An 8,152-nucleotide genomic window follows, 5' to 3' on the forward strand; every position below is an offset into this window, starting at 1 on the left:
GACTTAAAGCTCGACCACGGCAGAATAGAGAGAAAGGACGAAGGTCGTCCCCTATGCTTAAGACATAGGCCCTACAGTATGCTATGTTGTGTACCGCACCTGAAATGCGCCTTGCCATGAGTCAGTCAAGGGGTACAAGAGTGATCCAAGAATGGATCACAAGACAGCGGTCAAAGTTATCCTTAGTAACTAGTGGACTAAGGAATTTTCTCGATTATGGAGGTGATAAAAGAGTTCGTCGTAAAGGGTTACGCCGATGCAAACTTTGACACTAATCCAGATTATTCTGAGTAGTAAACTGGATTCGTATAGTAGAACAGTTATTTGGAATAGCTCCAAATAGAACGTGGTAGCTGCATCTGGGAGATGACATAGAGATTTGTAAAGCACACACGGATCTAAAAGGTTCAGATCCGTTGACTATAACATCTCTCACAAGCATAACATGATCAAACCCAGAACTCATCGAGTGTTAATCACATGGTAATGTGAACTAGATTATTGACTCTAGTAGACTCTTTGGGTGTTAGTCACATGGGGATGTGACCTTGAGTGTTAATCACATATCGATGTGAACTGGATTATTGACTCTAGTGCAAGTGGGAGACTGTTGGAAATATGCCCTAGAGGCAATAATAAATTAGTTATTATTATATTTCCTTGTTCATGATAATCGTTTATTATCCATGCTAGAATTGTATTGATAGGAAACTCAGATACATGTGTGGATACATAGACAACACCATGTCCCTAGTAAACCTCTAGTTGACTAGCTCGTTGATCAATAGATGGTTACGGTTTCCTGACCATGGACATTGGATGTCGTTGATAATGGGATCACATCATTAGGAGAATGATGTGATGGACAAGACCCAATCCTAAGCCTAGCACAAGATCATGTAGTTCGTATGCTAAAGCTTTTCTAATGTCAAGTATAATTTCCTTAGACCATGAGATTGTGCAACTCCCGGATACCGTAGGAGTTCTTTGGGTGTGCCAAACGTCACAACGTAACTGGGTGGCTATAAAGGTACACTACAGGTATCTCCGAAAGTGTCTGTTGGGTTGGCACGAATAAAGACTGGGATTTGACACTCCGTGTAAATGGAGAGGTATCTCTGGGCCCACTCGGTAGGACATCATCATAATGTGCACAATGTGATCAAGGAGTTGATCACGGGATGATGTGTTACGGAACGAGTAAAAGAGACTTGCCGGTAACGAGAGATTGAACAAGGTATCGGGATACCGATGATCGAATATCGGGCAAGTATCGTACCGCTAGACAAAGGGAATTGTATACGGGATTGATTAAGTCCTTGACATCGTGGTTCATCCGATGAGATCATCGTGGAACATGTGGGAACCAACATGGGTATCCAGATCCCGCTGTTGGTTATTGACTGGAGAACGTCTCGGTCATGTCTACATGTCTCCCGAACCCGTAGGGTCTACACACTTAAGGTTCGGTGACGCTAGGGTTATAGAGATATTAGTATGCGGTAACCCGAACGTTGTTCGGAGTCTCGGATGAGATACCGGACATCACGAGGAGTTTCGGAATGGTCCGGAGGTAAAGATTTATATATGGGAAGTCTTGTTTTGGTCGTCGGAAAAGTTTCGCGCATTATCGGTATTGTACCGGGAGTGCCGAAAGGGGTCCGGGGGTCCACCAAGGGGGTCCACCTATCCCGGGGGGGCACATGGGCTGTAGGGGTGTGCGCCTTGGCCTATATGGTCCAAGGGCACCAGCCCCAAGAGGCCCATGCGCCAAGAGATAAGGAAAGGAAGAGTCCTAAAGGGGGAAGGCACCTCCTAGGTGCCTTGGGGAGGATGGACTCCTCCCTGGCCGCACCCTTCCTTGGAGGAAGGGCCAAGGCTGCGCCCCCCCCTCTCCCTTGGCCCTATATATAGTGGGGGGAAGGGAGGGCAGCCTAACCTAAGCCCTGGCGCCTCCCTCTCCCTCCCATGACACATCTCCCTCCTCCCGCAGCGCTTGGCGAAGCCCTGTTGGAATCCCGCTACTTCCACCACCACGCCGTCATGCTGCTGGATCTCCATCAACCTCTCTTCCCCCCTTGCTGGATCAAGAAGGAGGAGACGTCGCTGCTCCGTACGTGTGTTGAACGCGGAGGTGCCGTCCGTTCGGCGCTAGGATCATCAGTGATTTGGATCATGACGAGTACGACTCCATCAACCCCGTTCTCTTGAACGCTTCTGCGCGCAATCTACAAGGGTATGTAGATCCACTCCTCCCTCGTTGCTAGATGACTCCATAGATTGATCTTGGTGACACGTAGGAAAATTTTGAATTAGTGCTACGTTCCCCAACAGACAGGTCGCGCATGAGGACAGACAACAAGATGGTGCTCAATCACCTCCCTGGGAACGCCGGGGATGTCGGATGCTTGCCATGCAAACACGTGGATATTTTCCCGCGGGAAGGTGACGAGCGTGCTTTTCTATTTGCTATCCAGGGTGGAGCTTATGGTGAAAGCCCCTCCCGTGCCATCCTCCTCGACATACACCCTTTTGGTCTCTGGTGGCGCAACTCTGGATTTCTTGCTCTTGCCGGTGGAGCTCTCTGACACATCCTCAACGAGAGCACAACACTCCGAAGAGGTGCGCTTGCCGGAGTGGGTGCGAGAGGTCTTGTCAGTATTCTTCCCTGCCGGGGCTCCAGCGGCAGGAGCGACTGCCTTGTCGGCAGTCGCTGCAACTGCTTCCCGGTAGAGTTGGTCGGCGCAGATCAGTGCATCCTTCTTGTCGGAGGGGACGGTGATGATGGTCATCGGCCCCGGCATCTTCAGCGTGTTGTAGGCGTAATGCGACTCCGCCATAAACTTGGCTAGTGTCGGGCGGCCGAGAATCCTGTTGTAGGGCAAGGGGATCTCGGCTACAACGAAAACAATCCTCTCCGTCCTGCAGTTTAACTCGCCTCCAAACGTCACGGGCAGCGTGACCTTACCCTTCGGCTGACTCCTCCCCGTATTGACCCCTTGAAACATGCCCATCTCTTCGAGGTCTCCATCAGGAATCTGCAGACTTTTGATCACGACGGGCGAGATCAAGTACAGACCGGCCCTGCCGTCAACTAGCATCTTCGTCACCTTGAGGTTGCGTATTGTTGGGGAGACCAACAATGGCAAACACCTGACCGCAGTTGTGCGATCAGGGTGGTCCTCTGCGTTGAAAATGATAGGCGTGCTGGACCATTTCAGTGGCCTCTGAGCGTCGAGTGATGGTTTCGTTGCTGTGATCTCACGCGCCCACTGCTTAAGCTGGCGGTGAGCAGTGTGCAGCGAGGCACCACCGTCGACGCACATGGCCTCCGTAGCCTTCTGGAACTCGTGCTCACTAGACTCGTCATCTTCGTCATGATCATCATGTCCTTGCTTCTTGTCGTGGCCCTGAGCGGGCCTCTCTTACTGATTATCCTTTCGGCAGCAGCCTCCTTAGCCGACATGCTTCTTGCCAGACCCCTCGGCACCATCCTGGCCCTTCTCCTTGTCCCGCCTCTCGTACTCAGCTTTTTGCTTCTCAGCAAGCAGCTCAACTTGCCGGCAGTTCTGGAGGTTGTGGCCCTTGGTGCGATGGATCTTGCAATATTGCTTGTCGGAGCCTCCTGGCTTGTCGGCAGCCGCCAAGGCCCGGCAAGCGGCGCACCCGGCAATTTCCTTGCCGGGGTCGTCTACCTTGGCCTTCTTGGCAGCGCCGGTGTCCTCGGATCCCTCGACGGCAAGCATGGTCTTGCCCTTGCGCTTCCTATTGCGGCGCCGGCCCTTCTTCGTTGGGATGGCCGTGTCCTCGTCTATGGAGTCGGTTTCCGCGCCAGCGTCCTCGCCGGGGTACTTCCTCCCCTCTTCTGCTCGAGTGCACCTATTGGCCAGAACATAAAGTTCGGCCACATCTTTGACCTTGTTCATCGCCACCTCTTCACGCATCTTGCGGTTGCGCACATTCTGATGGAATGCGCTGATCACGGCGGCGGGATGAACATCTGGGATGTTGTACTACACTCGGCTGGACCTCTGTATGTACTTGCGCAGGGATTCACCTTCCTTCTAGAGGATGATATGCATATCGCTCGCCTGGCCATGAGCTTGGTGGCCTCCGGTAAAGGTGCCAATGAACTCATGGCACAAGTCCAACCAAGAAGAAATGGAATCCGCCGGCAAGTGCATCAGCCATGACATGACATTGGGTTTGAGCGCCAGTGGGAAGTAATTGGCAAGCACCTTGTCGTCGCGGGCTCCAGCAGCTTGCATCGTGATGGTGTAGATGTTGAGGAACTCTGACGGGTGGGTCTTGCCGTTGTACTTCTCGTCAATGTCTGGCTTGAACGTGCGGTGGGAGGGCTACTGGAACTGCCGCAGCTCACGGGTAAAGGCCGGGCAACCCACCTCGTAGGGTAGGTCGCCAGAGCCCCCCGGTGTTGGGTGGTCCATAGTGGGCCCCGCCCGCCTATCTGACTGGTGGTGTGCATCGCGCCAGCGCTCGATGGTGGTTTGAGCGTCTTCATGGGCTCGCTCCCGAAGAACTTGGCGCTGATCGTGGTGGATCCGTGGGTCGGACGACTCTAGGGAAATGTTATCACAAGCGTCGTCACGACGGATCGACACCCATGACGGCTGGCGTGGAGGAGGAGAGTGCACCGTGGCCGCAGCGCCCACGATCCTTCCACCACTGGCATGTGGTGGATCAACGGAGCGCCGGCCAGAGGGCCCCGACGGTCGTGGCTCATCTTTGTTGGCAACGCTGACGAGGCTTTGGATGGTGGCTCTCCACTCATCGAGTTTTCCCGCAGCAGGGGGAAAGTCGAGGAGCAACTGCGCGCATGCCAAAGCTTCTGCTGGCGTGGGTGGTGGCGAAAGGTGCTTGGACCATGATGCGCTCCGTCTTCTAACCACGTTAGAAGGAGCTCTATCATGGCCTGGCAGCTGTACGCCGTTTCCGCCAGCACCTCGGCGCGCGTGCTGGCCTTCTACGTCCCATGAATGACGCACATGACTCTTCCCACGACGGTGCCTAGGGTCACCAGCGTGGTGACACTGCTCGCCGCGCACAACCTGGGAAGAGCGCGTCGGGGGCGCTAGCGTAGGCGCTTTGGAAGTCGCCGTGCCACCCGTGGGTGGCACGACGTCTCCCCTGGAGGGCCCACGCCGCCTGCGGGGGCCTGGCTCCATCTTTGGATTTGGTGGCATGTGGCCCGTCGTCTCACGCACGAACGACGCCGCTCACCAGGCTTTGGCTGCCAGAGTGACGCGGGTGTTCACGAGCCGCGTCTCGGCTTCCGTCCGCGACCGCCCCACCACTCGCCCACAATGGTATGGGCCGTTCGGCCCCCGAAGAACCGATCGCTGTGGTCGTCTTCTTGTTGGGAGCCATGGCGATGAAGAACTGCTAAACTAACTGCTAGACCAGATTTTCACAACTATGCACCCCCTACCTAGCGCGCTAGATATGTCGGTGGGAAACGAGACCTATGAGGTCACTGGGATCCCTTCTACGGTTGGCGGACGCAGGGTTGTGCAAAGAGCGGGTCTAGCGGTCAGCACACAAATCGTTTACCCAGGTTCGAGCCATGGAGACGCGTAAAACCCTAGTCCTGCTTTGGTGTATATTTAGGTGTTCTTGTGTTCTTAAACTAGCTACGGTGTCTCCTTAGTCCAAAAGAGCCGAATCCCCCTCCAGTACGCCTCGGGCCTCCTTTTATAGACAAAAAGGGGTCGCCACAGTGGCACACAGGAGGTGGAAAGGTGTACAGGGGCTGAGTTTATCCCCTGGCATCGTCAGACAAATGCATTTAATGCGCTGCCGACATGCCCCTCTTGCTTTATTGGGGACGGCAAAGAAGCTCGTCCCAGCTGTCGCCGCCTCGCCTGGCTCCGACGCGTGTCCAAGCTGACGAGGCGTTGTAGCGCCACGTTGGCTGGCTGCTGGGCTGGCATGGTGGTGGAGCCTTCACGAAGATCTGCATGCCACCACACAGGTGCTTGCTGAGTTGGTGTAGAGGCCGCGCGCTGCCACGCAGATGCCTGCCTACCTGGTCGAGCTGGCAGCTGTATGGGGAGCGGCGGTGGAGTTTTGGCAGACGCGGGCCTGGCTGTGGCCCCGCAGGCGTCCTCGGTAAGAGTCTTGCCAAGGGCCTGGCAAGGGTCTCGCTGCGGCACCGTGGTCGTCCCCGACAAGGATCTTGCCTAGGGTCTCGTGGATTTTCTTGGCAAGGATCTCGCCAAGGATCGTCGTCTTCTGGCTCTCATCTGATCTTGTGTATCTATGATCTCTACAAAGATCTGCATGCCACCACGGAGGTGCCTCCCAAGCCTTGGCTCCAATATGGTTGATGGTGTTGGAACCCCTTGGACTCAAGGGTGGCGCACTCTGCTGGCATCAGGCAAGTTGCCCCAGCAAGGATCTTGCCGAGGCTGCGGAAGCCACCCCAGCAAGGGTCTTGCCAGGGGAGTCCACCTTGCCCTCTCGCTCTCTTTGCGTCTCTGGTCTTGGCGTTGCTTTGATTGTCTTGTGCTCCGGCTTCCCTCCTCTGCCCTGCTTAGTGTGGTCGTGGGCGTGGCTCTGACTTCTCGCGCACAAGTAAAGGGGTGCAAAAGGAGAGCTCCTAACTTTGCACACCGACAGGCATAGAGTGGGACTAATGCCCTTAAGATCATCAAGAGTATATCCAGTAGCAGCACAGTGCTTCTTGAGATTTTTCAATAATTTCTCTTCTTCCTGCTCTGAAAGGTTAGCACTAATAATAATAGGATATATCTTTTTCTCATCAAGATAAGCATATTTAAGAGTATCAGGTAATGGTTTAAGCTCAAACACGGGATCACCCTTGGGTGGTGGAGTATCCCCTAGGATTTCAACAGGCAAGTTGTGTTTCAAAATAGGTCCCTGTTTAAAGAATACTTCATCTATTTCCCTTCTTTCATTCATAAACATATCATTTTCATGGTCGAGCAAATATTGTTCTAAAGGATCATTAGGAGGCACGACAATAGAAGCAAGACCAATAATTTCATCTTTACTAGGAAATTCTTTATCATGGGGTTGTCTACGAAATTTAGCAATATTAAACTCATGAGACATATCCCCCAAACCAATAGTAACAACATCCTTTTTGAAATCTATCCTAGTATTAATAGTATTCAAGAAGGGTCTACCAAATATAATGGGACAAAAGTTATCTTGTGGGGAACCAAGAACAGGAAAATCAGCAGGATATTTAACTTTCCCACACAAGACTTCCACATCTCTAACAATCCGAACTGGTGAAATAGTGTCTCTATTGGCAAGCTTAATTGTAACATCAATTTCCTCTATCTCAGCAGGTGCAATATCATGCATAATTTCTTTATATAAGGAATGAGGTATTGCTCTTGCACTAGCACCCATATCACATAAGCCATGATAACAATGATCTCCTATTTTAACAGAAATAATAGGCATGCCTACAACAGGTCTATATTTATTTTTAGTATCAGGTCTAGCAATTCTAGCAGCTTCATCACAGAAGTAAATAACATGCCCATCAATATTATCGGCCAAGAGATCTTTACCATAGCAACACTAGGTTCAACTTTAATTTGCTTAGAGGGTGTAGGTGTTCTAGTATTACTCTTATCAACCATAGTTGAAGCTTTACCATGATCCTTTATTCTAACAGGGAAAGGTGGTTTCTCAATATAAGCAGTAGGAACAACAGGATCAACATTATAAGTGATATTCTTTTCTTCAAATTTTATAGGTGCAACTACTTTTACTTCAATGGGAGGATTATATTTAAACCACTTCTCCTTAGGGAGATCAACATGAGTAGCAAAGGATTCACATAAAGAAGCTACTATCTCAGAGTCAAGTCCATATTTAGTGCTAAATTCACGGAAAACATCGGTATCCATAAAAGATTTAACACAATCAAACTTAGGTGTTATACCTGACTCCTTAACTTCGTCGAGATCTCAATCTTCAGAGTTGCATTTAATTATTTCCAATAAATCCCATTTTAATTCAATAGTCTTTATCGTAAAAGAACTAGTACAAGAAGTATCGAGCATGGAGCAATTATTGAGAGAAAGCCGAGCATAAAATTTTTGAATAATAATTTCTCTTGAGAGCTCATGATTGGGGCATGAATATAACATTG

The sequence above is a fragment of the Triticum urartu genome, chromosome 7 (genome assembly GCF_003073215.2).
Source record: "Triticum urartu cultivar G1812 chromosome 7, Tu2.1, whole genome shotgun sequence".
Classification (NCBI taxonomy): Eukaryota; Viridiplantae; Streptophyta; class Magnoliopsida; order Poales; family Poaceae; genus Triticum; species Triticum urartu.